The sequence below is a fragment of the Babylonia areolata genome, chromosome 19, assembly GCF_041734735.1.
Source record: "Babylonia areolata isolate BAREFJ2019XMU chromosome 19, ASM4173473v1, whole genome shotgun sequence".
Lineage (NCBI taxonomy): Eukaryota > Metazoa > Mollusca > Gastropoda > Neogastropoda > Buccinidae > Babylonia > Babylonia areolata.
The window spans coordinates 32598471-32611748 of NC_134894.1; the positions used below are offsets into that span (position 1 = coordinate 32598471).

General features: G+C 44.3%; 1 protein-coding gene across 3 annotated transcripts in view; it reads left to right on the plus strand.

Annotated features, from left to right (window-relative positions):
- Positions 1-11765: 11765 nt before the first annotated feature.
- Positions 11766-13278, plus strand: part of LOC143293642 (calcitonin gene-related peptide type 1 receptor-like) — a 260112-nt gene continuing 258599 nt past the window's right edge. For 2 of the 3 annotated variants that reach the window (XM_076604750.1, XM_076604751.1), the window contains exon 1: positions 11766-12150. The gene's annotated coding sequence lies outside the window, so the exon portion shown is untranslated. The remainder of the gene's footprint in view (positions 12151-13278) is intronic. The other variant, XM_076604752.1, reaches the window with a different exon arrangement.

The following is a 13278-nucleotide window of genomic DNA, read 5'->3' on the forward strand; positions in this document are numbered from 1 at the left end:
CTGGCCGTGTACGTATGTAAATAACACCAAACGACTTACTGTCTCAAGTGGCCTATTATCACAGTACACAGCGATACCCAAAACAACACCAGACGAAATGGTCTGCAGAACACAGCGATGGACATAAATATCATTAAACGGGACATGTTTCACCGTGCAGATGAAGACATAACACAAAAATGTTATCCCATCCCATCCCATCCAATTCCATCCCCTCCTTTATATCTCGGGCCCCCACCTTCACTCCCCGTCTTCGTTGCAGTACCCCCGACATGGCTTTTCAAGCCTGACGCCATTCGTGGATCAACATCATCTGGATGATTAAGCCGACCGTGATAATCATTATCCAGCTGAGAGTAAAGAAGGGATAGCAGACATACTTGTATAGTACTTCACCGATGCCCATAGTCATCTCCATAAGTAACCAGACACAGTCTAACACAACACTGACATAAGACTCATTTCTAGATAACTCAGCAAACTTTGACAGGAAATGAATTGCTTATGTTTAGCAAAGTAAGGTTTTGGGCAAAACATGAGCATTCTGTGTCTGTCTGCTGTTTTTCTTTTCAATGTATTCGTCAAGTGTTGAAGGCAAAGAAACTTCGAAAGGTAAATTTGTTTCTCAGCGATTCGATTAATGAACCGAGTTTGTACGTTGTCGTTAAAACGGATGCGTCACGGCTGTCTGAATCAGGACTGTCCGAAACCTTTGTTCTCGGATGCAAGTAAATCGTTCCGCTCCAGCTCTTCTTTGCAAAAAAGAGATAAAGTCTTTAGGTTTTATATATTTTTAGTGGGTACGTATATCAGGGTGAAATGTGCATTGAACTTGCGACCTGTTAGCACGTGAAAATGTGCAGTGAACTTTGCGACTCATTGTGTGTGTATGTGTGTGTGTGTGTGTGTGTGAGCACGTGAAATATAAACGTTGTGAAGTTGAGAAGAAATCAGGAATCCAGCTGGAGATTTGCCTTTGCATTTTGCGGCAGCAGTGAAGACAATGGACAAGCAGGGAGGTTGTTGTGAAAAGCAAATACTGTGGAGGACTGTTGTGTTTGTCGACAGTGTTCAGTTTTATTGTCACCACAGTGCCGGCACGACGATGGTGTGTTTGGAAATGTGCTTCACTTCAAAAGGGTGTAAATCTCCGTGCATCACTAGAGGTACGTATTTCATTGAAGTATGATCATCACATGTGGCATGGCTGGCTGGTGTTGCCAGTGTGTACTGACGTACGTACGTGTGTCACGGTGTGTGTGTGTGTGTGTGTGTGTGTGTGTGTGTGTGTGTGCGCGCGCGCGCATGCCTGTGTGTGGTTGAGTGTGTGATTGATTGTATGTGAGTGAATGAGTTTGTATGTTGCACGAAAGGCAATATCCACATTTCTTCCTTTGTACTTTTCCGTTTATATGACGGAAAAGCGTGTAAAGTGGTTAATAACATTGTAATATAGACTCTCATTTCTTCCCCTCCACTCTTTGACTAGCCTTCTTTACGTCTCTTGACCGGGGAAGAGATTTAGTGCATATACTGCAATGTTATTTACACAAATTTACGATTTTTCGGTCTAAGGAACGAAATTGAATGGAAAGAACACAGGGGGAAAAAATGTGGATACTGGGATATTGCCGCAGGAAATGAGTGACTGCTTTTCTTATTACTGAATGAAAGAAACCGCAGAGTTGAACCCTGTTACTGAACCACACAGAAAAAGGATCTCGACGATAGTGTCCTCACTCTCCTTGTCCTCATCCATCCTCATAGAATAAAAAGGTCGTCGTAGTTGGAGGGAGGTGACAGTTTGACATCTCCCCCCATTCCAGGGAGAAACTCACTGTTTGGCTCCGCTACTAAGTAATGACTATCGTCAGTAAGGGATTCAGTGGGCGGTGTCATGCGGTATGATGAATCATAACAGCTAAGCACCACCGTCGAATACAACTGCGGCAAATGTCTCAGCTGCAGTTCAGGGGTCTCTTCCGGGTGCGTTGCTCAACGCCAGCCTCCGTTGCTAGCTCCTCATGAACTCGGTGCTAGCTCAAGGGAAGCCATTGAACAAGTCAGTGTGACTGTATAGGAGGCTTTTCGCGATGAGCAGTGCTGGACTGACGCTGCTGAGCTGGCACAGAACATGGGGCAAACAATATAACAGAAAACAAAACCAAAACATACAAATCACACCTACACACATCCAATCCAATCTAGTTCAATACAAAACAAAAAGACGACCCCCATGAAGAAGAAGAAGAAGAGAGAAGAAGAAGAAAAGAGGTCAACATAGCAGCAGATACAACCACCCAGGTGTCTTTATCTAAAGAAACCCAACACATGCATGTTTTCGGGAAAGTCGAGAAACATCTGCTCATCGTTTTCTTCTTCTTCCTTTCCTGTATTTCTTTTTCTTAAAAATAAAATTAGCTGGCATTTGGAAGCACCTGTCTTTCTTTCTACTGATTTAAGAAACATCATCAATAATGCTGTTTTATTTTCTGCTGTTGTGATCAATCAGGAATACACCGGCCTTTCTTCGTGTGAGGGGGGCTGGGGATGGGGGGGTGGGGGGGGGGGGGGGGGGGGGGGGGAGGGTAAGAGAATTCTGGCTGAAATTGGAAGAGGGGGCAGGGGAAGTAAAGGTCAGTGAGACAGATGTGTGGTTTAGTCAGGGTCGGGGACGGAAGAAAGGGGAATGAATGAAAGATTCACCGCTTTGAGCATTGTCATTTTGCAAACGAGTACGCGATTTTCATTCTGTTTTTCATCGACGCGATTGCGATTCAGTATGCGTGTGTGCGTGCGTCCTTCTGTGTGTGTGTGTGTGTGTGTGTGTGTGTGTGTGTGTGTGTGTGTGTGTGTATGCGCGCCCGCGCGTGTGTGTGTATGTGTGTGTGTGTGTGTGTGTGTGTGTGTGTGTGTGTGTGTGATCATTCGCAAATATTCCTTCTCAATAACTGCGCATAATGTGCTTGTTATATTTGAAGGGACGAGGAAAAAACAACAAAAATACACACACAAACATTGCTTTCTTGTTACAACAGATACCAAGGGTATACATAACCCCCCCAAAAACAACAACAACAACAACAACAACAAAAAAACAACAGCCAAAAAACACACAAAAAAACAACAACAGCTCCCCAAAAAGAACAACAACAACAAAAAACAAAAAACCAAACCAAAAAACAAAAACAAAACAAACCCCTCCCCCCCCCCCCCCCAAAAAAAAAAAAAATCATAAACAACAAACAAACAAATAAACAAAAACCCCGCAGAAAACCCCGCATATCTGTCATACATTTTTAGATAATGTTCTGAGTCGCAAGACAAGATCCTGAAGGAAAATGGAGTTATATAATATGCTGTTAGCACTGATGGTTAGGAACGGTGCTGCTCACATACATCACCACAGCTCTGCATAGCCTCACATACATCACCACAGCTCTGCATAGCCTCACATACATCACCACAGCTCTGCATAGCCTCACATACATCACCACAGCTCTGCATAGCCTCACATACATCACCCCAGCTCTGCATAGCCTCACATACATCACCACAGCTCTGCATAGCCTCACATACATCACCACAGCTCTGCATAGCCTCACATACATCACCACAGCTCTGCATAGCCTCACGTCATATCAGTGCCAAAACAAATTTCATTCGCATACTCCGACAAAAGTGCCGCACGAATCGGGCTTCCTGTTAACCCATTCAGTCCTGCGCCCGAGCAATACCTTGGCATCAAAATTCGTTTCATTGAAATGGTGTGCATATTCCTACATATGCATGAGCCGCAAGCAAAGGCAACAAACCTACAGTATTTCCGACTGTGTCCCCACGTGTCAATCTGGAGGAAAACAAACTGGTTGAAATTGTATATGTTCTTCGTATTTCCGCATGAGTATGGCAGCGGAACCTGCTGAGGCTTAAACCTCCCAGGGGATGAATGGATTAAGCTGATGTGCTCTTCTTGGCGCCATCTCAAGCTAGGGTTCAGTTGTAAGTTTCGAAGTTTGAATTATTATGCAATTTTAAAAAAAAAATCACCGCTGTACTCGGTCAGATTTTTATATATACACTATGCGTAGTGTAGCCAGACTAGCCATCGCTTGCTGCCACATGACTTAATCTACACACATGAGGCCGTACTACCAGCCAGCCAATCAATCAACCAGTCGATCAATCAATCAGCACGTCCGTCCGTCAGTGGATCAATCAATCAGTCAGTATTTCATTTTGTCTGTCTGTCTGTTCGTCTGCCTGTCTGTCTCTGCAGTGGTGGCCAATTGGACACAATGTCTGGCTTCGGAAATAAGTAATAGATCAAATGTCACAGACTAGAATTACATAAGTGCTATTTTTCCCTTTCTACCCCCCTCCCCCCTCCTCCGACCTCCGCCTCCAGCCTCCGCTTATGTTCTGTTCCATTAGATCTTTGAAATGAGTCAGCGACTTAAAGTTCACATACAGCATGTCTTTAGGGCAACTGAAAGACTCTTCCACCGCACCCCTTGGCAACGAAAGCGACATCGACCGACTGATCACTGTTGAACTAAGAGTTTGACGGAGTAATCGCAGACTTTTACTTTGAAACACAATGGGATTAAAAGACGTGAAGTGTTGTGTAGAGAACTCAGCCACAATGACGATGAATATAATGATAATGAAATAAAAGATTGAACGTCTGAAGCACAGCGAGATAATGCAAGATGAAAAGATTTGATAAAAAAAAAGGGAAAAAGAAATAAAACCATGACGCTTCGAGTCGTTGACTCTTCTTCAAGTGTTATCTTCTTGAAAGACCTTACGACACGAGAAAGATACACACGAACCGTCTCAAGATCCACCTGAGACGTCACTCAAACACTCTTTGGGACAGACCGACCTCCTCACTAACCCTCCGAGCCACACAAGACAGCCAATGAACAGCAACACACGCCCCTGTGGACAACCAAGTCCTGAAGACGTTGAACGCACTTAAACCCATTCAGAAGTCTCCCCTCACCACCGCCATCAAACCCACCCCTCGGCTGATCAGACGGGTAAACCGGTGATCACAAATCCATGACAATCTCCCATCTTCCTGATGACGGGTGCCAGTTACACTCCCCAGAGTGCTGATAAACTTCTGTTCCACCTCGGCTGCAGACCTACAAGAACTGCTTCGCTCGACTGCTGTGGTTTACTTCAGACGGATGCGGCCAGCATCACGTGTTGAAGACTGCTCCTTACAAAAACAAAAACAGACTTCCTAGCAGTACTTCAGTATTAAAGCAGTTGTTCCCGTCACGACCTCAGCAGCTGAACACCAGATGGACCACTGATGTAGAGATACGCTCGGGATAAACAGAGCAGTTGAGTCAATCTCCACTGAAGACGTCCAGCTTCAGCCAAGTGGAGCAGCAAGCTGTGAGAAAAGCGCAGAGACATTACAATGAAACGTGCACACGGAAGGAATCAACCAAGGAAGCTATTCCAGAAGGTTGGTTCTCACGTCTTCTATTCTCACCAGAAGAAAAACACCTCATTCAGTTCTGGCTCATAGGCTATTCAGTCGAGACGAAGACTTCACCAAAAAGGCTATCGGAAAAGAGCACTTTCATTATTTTGAAAGAATACCCGAATGCAGTGGTGTGCAAGGATATGAAGCGTGCTCTATCCATTACCAGACCCCAGGCTGACCATAGCCCATAATAGTTATGACGTGCAATTTTCACACTTCCCCATCCACATCACATACCCACAAAAAACCCAAAACAAAACAAAAAAACAACCCCAAAACAACAAAAAAAACCTCAATGAAAACGGAGGATGCCGTTCAGGAGGATTCAACGCTGAAGAAAACTCTTTAGCAAGCAACCTATTGCCGCAGTCAAAAACAGATGTCAGTTTGGAACATGTCAGGAACAATAGGTAATTCGGTCATACCCCATCATGTCGCCTTTACCACCCTGACAGGTGAAGCAAACAAGGTGCCAACTTGTCCAGTTACTGACACGGCAACAAGCTTCCAGCGCAGCTCTGGGTAAGATCAGACGTCTCTTCTCTTCCCTTGCCCAAACCATGAAATTGGTTAGTGTCATGCAGTCTGTACGACGTCCCACTGCAGGGGGCATGTAACAGAAGACAGAGAACGATTTCCTCAGGACACCAGCAAGAGACAGGCCACGTGCTGAACGAGAGTAGCAAGTTTTACGTGGCCTGAGCCACTTCTGTCTTGCAGTGACTGTGAGCTCGCCTGCTCGAATAAGCGACAACTGCATTACTTCAATTTCAACAGTGTGTGTGTGTGTGTGTGTGTGTGTGTGTGTGTGTGTGTGTAGATTTATATATGTTTGGCGTGCACGAATGCACGCAAACGCACGCGCGTGCTCCATGCGTCACAGTGTCCCGTGCTCGCCCACCCTCTCCTCCCAACTGAACGACGCGAGGGAGGGAGACAACCGACACAGACAGAAGACCTCCACCCCCCTCCCCCTTTCTCTCTCCCCCTCCTTCTCTCTATTTCTCCTCACACACAGTGGCACAAGTCGAACTTAAGAAAACGATCCCCACATTTGCCAGAAAAAGAGAGATAAACACACACTGACACACACACGCGCGCGCGCGCGTGCACAAAAGAGACAGCACCACTGTCACGTTGTTCAGAAGAAAGCGAAAGCTCAGAGGAGGGAGAGGAGGAGAGGCGTCCACTCTCTTCACTTATCACACAGGCCATGGTGATGACTGTGTACACACGGAAAGCTGAGCGGAAGAAGTCCAGGACTTGTCCTGTAGTGTGTGGGTGGTGTACTTTTTGATGGCCATATCTCAGGGGGTAGGGGGGTATATCGTCTCACCGTCCGGACCCTCCTTTCTTCAACAGTGAATCTGCAAGTGAAGTGTCCAAACTGTTCGACCTGTTGGACTTGACCCCTGGACAACTGGTAACCAGAGACTAGGAGGTTAAGAGGTATGGTGATAGGCCAGAGTGGGGTCTGGGTGGGGTGGGGTGGGGTGTATAGACGGTAAAGGGAGGGATGGTCGTGAGGGTGTGGGGGTTGAAGAAGACAAAGTTGACTGCAGGATACTTCAGAAAAACAACAAACAAGAACAAAAAAAACACCAAAAAAACAAAAAACAACAACAAAAAACAAAAAAAAACCCAACAACAACAAAAAAACAAAACAACCCACAACAAAAAAACTATGGGGATTGGTTTGTTGATACCTTACCAGGCTATTTTGATTGAAGAGGATTGTTAAAAGAAGTAGTGGTATCCGTTTCCGTTCCAGGTTTTCAATGCGCCGCCAATGCGTTCGGACATATCCATATTCGCCACACCACATCTGCTCGGCCGATGCCTGACCAGCAGCATAACCTAACGCGCTCCTTAGAACTTGAGTGCCTGCATATACGTTTTGCCAGAGGACAACACTTCTGTCAGCATGGGCTGTCTCTCAGTGCGCCAAGTGCGTGCTGCATACGGGACATCGGTTTATCGCCTCATCCAAATGACTAGACGCTCAGTTTGATTTTTCAGTCACACATGAGGGGAAAAAAAAAAGCGCGAGACCGAGATTCGAACCCAGACCCTCACGGACACTGTATTGGGTAGATAAGTGTCTTAACCATTCTGCCATGAAAAAGAGAAACCCTTTCATTTAATCTTTCAAGAACGTGAAAGAAATTCTGGCTATAGTATGCTAAAGAAAACCCTCTTTACTCCACAACCGTCTTTTGCAATGCTCAGTAACTACAAAGTTTTACCGGTTTCTCTCTCTCTTTTTTTTTCTTACGGTCAAAGTTAATGTTTCAGATCTAACACTGTTGTTTTCTGAAGGCCGTGCGTTACTTTCAGTGACAAAAACAACTGGACCATGCTTCATTCTTTAGAAATATCGTTCAAAGCAACCCTAATTCAAAGGTCAAATGGAACGAAATTGCCCTGGTCTGCCCAGTAATTGCATTCAAAGAACTCATTTATTTCAAAGGGTAGATTCAGTTTGAAGGGAAAACGAACAAAAATGTCCTCTCTTTCTCCAAAAGTCATTCTAGACGGTTGTTAAATTTGGTGAGCAATTTCAAAGGAAGATTTTTTTGGGTCGTGTTTAAGGGCAAAATGAATAGAAATGTCCTGTTTTCTGCTCTAAATGGCGTTCTTCGCGGCTGATTATTTTGTTCAGTTGTTTTCAGAAACGTTGCCAATTGCTTGAGGTTGTTGGAAAATGGAAAAAGAAGACAGAAATCGATCGACCCAGTTGAATACGCATGCTCCGTGTGTGTGTGTGTGTGTGTGTGTGTGTGTGTGTGTGTGTGTGTGTGTGTGTGTGTGTGTGTGTGTGTGTGTGTGTGTGTGTGTGACATGTTTCACAGTGGTCGTGTGTGGGTGCATGACTGCGCACGCATTGTCGCATATTGATGTGGGTGTGAAACATAATTCAGGAATAATTGACACATTATTTCCATCATTACCAGTTTGTCAGCACAGACTGACACGGGGATGTGTATTTTAACAGATAATGTTGAACAGGGGATTTTTTTTCGACACTTGTAGCAGATATACTAAACTAAATCTGGATACAAGATATGCCGGAACCCAATGGCGACTGGAATATAGTTGAAGGAAGCGGAAAACAACAACAGCAATAGATGACTAATGTAAAGAAACTGAACGACTGAGCCGAATACTCCTTCACATGCCTTTTTCATATTACATGTCCCCCCCCCCCTCTCTCTCTCTCGCTCGCTCTCTGTGTGTGTCTCTTTGTCTCTCTCTCGTTCCTCCGTCACTCTCCATCCGCGCGATCTCCATATTGCTCCTGTCTTAATACTCCATTTGACTCCTTGATTATTTACTGGTTTGAACGTTCTCTTCCTTGGCTTAATTGACAGGCAAGCAACGAAAGCGTCCCAGGAAACACAGCGTACCCCACTTTTCGCCTACATACTTTCTAGTAAGCTCGTTTAGCCTACGTCTTGATTGAGTATTATTAGGGCAACAACACCCGTTAACAATTCTAAGGATAGGGAAACAGCTTTGTCGCTGCTCTCTCTCCCTGTGTCTTTCTCTCTGTACCTGTCTCTCTGTCTCTGTCCGTCTCTTTCTCTCTCTCTGATGTATGAAATGTGCGCGCATTTTAGATGTGAATTGCATACGGGTGTATGTCTAGCATGTTTAAATAGAGCCTTTTGCACCTGTTTACTTATTGCATCTTTGATCCTTGCCATGCGTTCGTCGCGTCTGCGAATGGCTGTTCTTAGTGATAGTTCCCTATGTTTGCTGGCCCACGCGCAAAATTCGCAGTTAATTTTGAACTCGAGCCTTTTCCTTTGACAAGTCCCACACAGCTTTGAAAATGTTCGGGTGTGATTAGCCGGCCGCTCGCTTGAGATGTCCATATCAAGATTCCAATGCTCTGATGCGGTCTTTTGACGTGTTCTGGTAGTTTTCTTGTAACTAAAGTCTATGTCTATAGGTTCGAAGTTCAGTTGTGTATAACGCATACTAAAATGCATGGCCTGATTATGTTTCCTTTTTTGAGGAAGTGTCTGGGTTTGTTCCAGTGTAGCGTTCGTTTACCTTAGTGCTAGATGAATTGGTAGAGCAAGCAACGTTGACTTGAAGTCGTGTACCTTGTACATGGAGAGAGTCACCACTCTCTGTTGTATGTTGAGAAAAAGTTTTTATCAGGACATGTAAGCATGACCATACCTCATAGCGAAACCAACGTGTGTGTAGGTGAAACGGATAGGTGCGCGTTGGTGGAACGGATAGGAGTGTGTAGGTGAAACGGATAGGAGTGTGTAGGTGAAACGGATAGGTAGGAGTGTGTAGGTGAAACGGATAGGGATATGAGTGTGTAGGTGAAATGGATAGGAGTGTGTAGATGAAACGGATAGATGCGCGTAGGTGAAACGGATAGGAGTGCGTAGGTGAAACGAATATGACTGTGTATGTGAAACGGATAGGAGTGTGTAGGTGAAACGGATAGGAGTGTGTAGGTGAAACGGATAGGAGTGCGTAGGTGAAACGAATATGAGTGTGTAGGTGAAACGGATAGGTGCGCGTAGGTGAAACGGATAGGAGTGCGTTGGTGAAACGGACAGGTAGGAGTGTGTAGGTGAAACGGATAGGTGCGCGTAGGTGAAACGGATAGGAGTGTGAAGGTGAAACGGATAGGTAGGAGTGTGTAGGTGAAACGGATAGGTGTGCATAGGTGAAACAAATACGAGTGTGTAGGTGAAACGAATATGAGTGTGTAGGTGAAACGGATAGGTGCGCGTAGGTGAAACGGATAGGAGTGCGTTGGTGAAACGGATAGGTAGGAGTGTGTAGGTGAAACGGATAGGTGTGCATAGGTGAAACAAATACGAGTGTGTAGGTGAAACGAATATGAGTGTGTAGGTGAAACGGATAGGAGTGTGTAGGCGAAACGACCCTGCTGTCACGAGTACGAAAAAGGAGAGAGCCGGTTTTGGAGAACAAAGAATAAAACCGGAACGTGTGGCGCCCGGGAAACAACAACCATTGGTCTCCACTGAAAGAGACACAATCAAACTGCTGTCATAGGAGTGGCATATATATTTATGCATCTTTGTGTGGTGAAAATGTGCCAAAAAAGAAAAAAAAAGAAAAAAAAAGTCCACACAGTTTTACTTTACACGTTTAAAAAAAAAAAAAAAATTATTAAAATTTTTTTTTTTATAAATTTATTATTTCTCTTTAAAGTTTCTAGAGGGAGCTGGAAAGAGTTCTGCGGGGAAGTTGCGGAATTCAAATTAAAAAAAAAAAGAAAAAAAAAAGAAAAGAAAAAAAGAAGGGAGACTGAAGAAAGGAAATACAACTTGTATGTGCATTTGAGGAGTGCACGAACAGTAGATTGAAATTTCCGATCACATTATCCTATTTCAAGCCGTACAGCGTGGTTGTGGAGGGGAAAGGAAGTGCACACAAACAAGAATGTAAACGATTCTTCTGTCACAAAATGACTTTACAGAGCGGATGCTCCGTGTAAATAAGGAAAATAAAAGGAGTGGGAAGAGGATGACAGGAATTTAAACTCTTCTCTAGACACAAAGACAGACAGACAGAGAATATCGAAAACGAGTGCTCAATAAATTCAAACCGAAATACAACAATCAATGAAAAGTTGAATACACATACACAGACTCTCTCATCCCTCTCTTCCGAGATGTCTTGTTAAGTCTTTTTTTTTCTTCTAGAAAGATGTAACCACATAAGAAAGAATGAATGATAAAGTACCGTGCAAAAAATGTGTGGAAATTTAGTTTAATGTGTAAAATGCCATTCACGTTAAATGCTCATACTGTCTTAACAGGTGTTTATATTGTCACGTATTACATTTTATATTACCCTGTCATTACTTCTTTTCTGTTTTATTTATTTATTTTTTACCTGTACCTTGAAATGTTTATTAAAAATGCTAGATCGTAAATCTCCACCGCCTTGAATATGTTCATATATAAACTAGTTGATCACGTTATAAAGTTTGACCTGAAGGAGAGAAAAAAACAACCCAACAACAAAGTAGCAGAAATGTTTCCATCACAATTAATAGATAACACGTATCACGATGAAACTAATCTAACCACGATCTACCATTTTATTCGTCTTTTCCCAGCGCACGACCCGCATCCTCAACAAGCCGCGCCGCGCCGCGCCGCCAAAATGAACAAGAAGAAGAAAAGAAGGGAAGAAAAGAAAATGAGAAAGGCGTGACCATCCTGTTTTATTCCTACGCTGGCGGGGGCCTGCAGTGATCAGCGGCAGGGGAAAAAAAAAAAAAAAGTTTTGCGGTGAAGTTCAGCAGTTGGTCATTGAGACCTTCCACAGCGAGGGAGTGAGGGAGAGTGGTGTGTGCTGGACAGAGACAAAGAGAGAGAGTGAGAGAACACAGGAAGCGAAAGACAGAGAGAGAGAGAGAGAGGGGGAAAAAAAGAGAGGCACAGTGCCAGTAAAGTCTGGTGCTTGGTTAAGCTGGCTGGCTGGCTGGCTGGCTGGCGGAGACAGACAGAGAGAGTGGACTGTGTATTACGTGAGAAGAGTCTCTGTGTGTGTGTGTGTGGGTGTGTGTCTATGGGGATCTGCTGGCCTGAGGGAGGAGAGTTATTAACAACAGTTTGGGGTGTTCGCAGCAGAAGCAGGTGAGTGGACATTGTGTGTGTGTGTGTGTGTGTGTGTGTGTGTGTGTGTGTGTGTGACTTTTATTTGTTGTTGTTTTGTTTTTGTTGTTGTTGTCTTTCGGTTAGATTTTTTTTTGAGTGCATGCTTTCGATGTTCTGTTTGTCTGTCTGTCTGTCTGTCCGTCTCTGTCTCTCTTTCAACCCCCCGTCGCCCCTCTCTCCATCTCTGTCTGTCTGTCTCTGTCTGTCTCTCATGCACTCAGTTTATATGTTGGCTTAAAGTATGCGTTTTGATTTTCGATTTTATTTTATTTTTTTAGTAAATCAACTTTGTTATTGTATTCGTTCACATTGCTTTACACCCCATCCCTCCCTCCCTCCCTCTCTTCGTCTCTCTCTTCCGCTAACCCATTCTTTCTCTGTCCCTGTCTCTGTCTCTCTCACTTTCTTTCTGTCTGTGTAGTGTAGACCATTCTACGGTGGGGACTGGATTAAAAACAACAACAAAACAACAACAACCCCCCCCCCACCCTCACAAAACCGACACGTACCAGCGCTTATATGTTAAAAAAAGACATTCCAGTGCTTAACTGTTTTTCAGAGAATCAAGAATTTTGTCCTGTCTTGTCTTCAGTGCCTTGTCTTGTCTCGTCTTGTCTCGTCTTGTCTTGTGTTGTCTTGTCTTGTGTTGTCTTGTCTCATCTTGTCTCGTCTTGTCTTGTGTTGTCTTGTCTTGTGTTGTCTTGTGTTGTCTTGTCTCGTCTTGTCTTGTCTTGTCTCGTCTCGTCTTGTGTTGTCTTGTCTTGTGTTGTCTTGTGTCGTCTTGTCTTGTCTTGTCTCGTCTTGTCTCGTCTTGTGTTGTCTTGTCTCGTCTTGTTTTGTCTCGTCTTGTCTTGTTTTGTCTCGTCTTGTCTCGTCTCGTCTTGTCTTGTCTCGTCTCGTCTTGTCTTGTCTTGTCTCGTCTTGTCTTGTCTCGTCTTGTCTTGTTTTGTCTCGTCTTGTCTCGTCTCGTCTTGTCTTGTCTCGTCTCGTCTTGTCTCGTCTTGTTTTGTCTCGTCTTGTCTTGTTTCGTCTTGTCTCGTCTCGTCTCGTCTCGTCTTGTCTTGTCTTGTCTTGTCTCGTCTCGTCTTGTCTTGTCTTGTCTTGTCT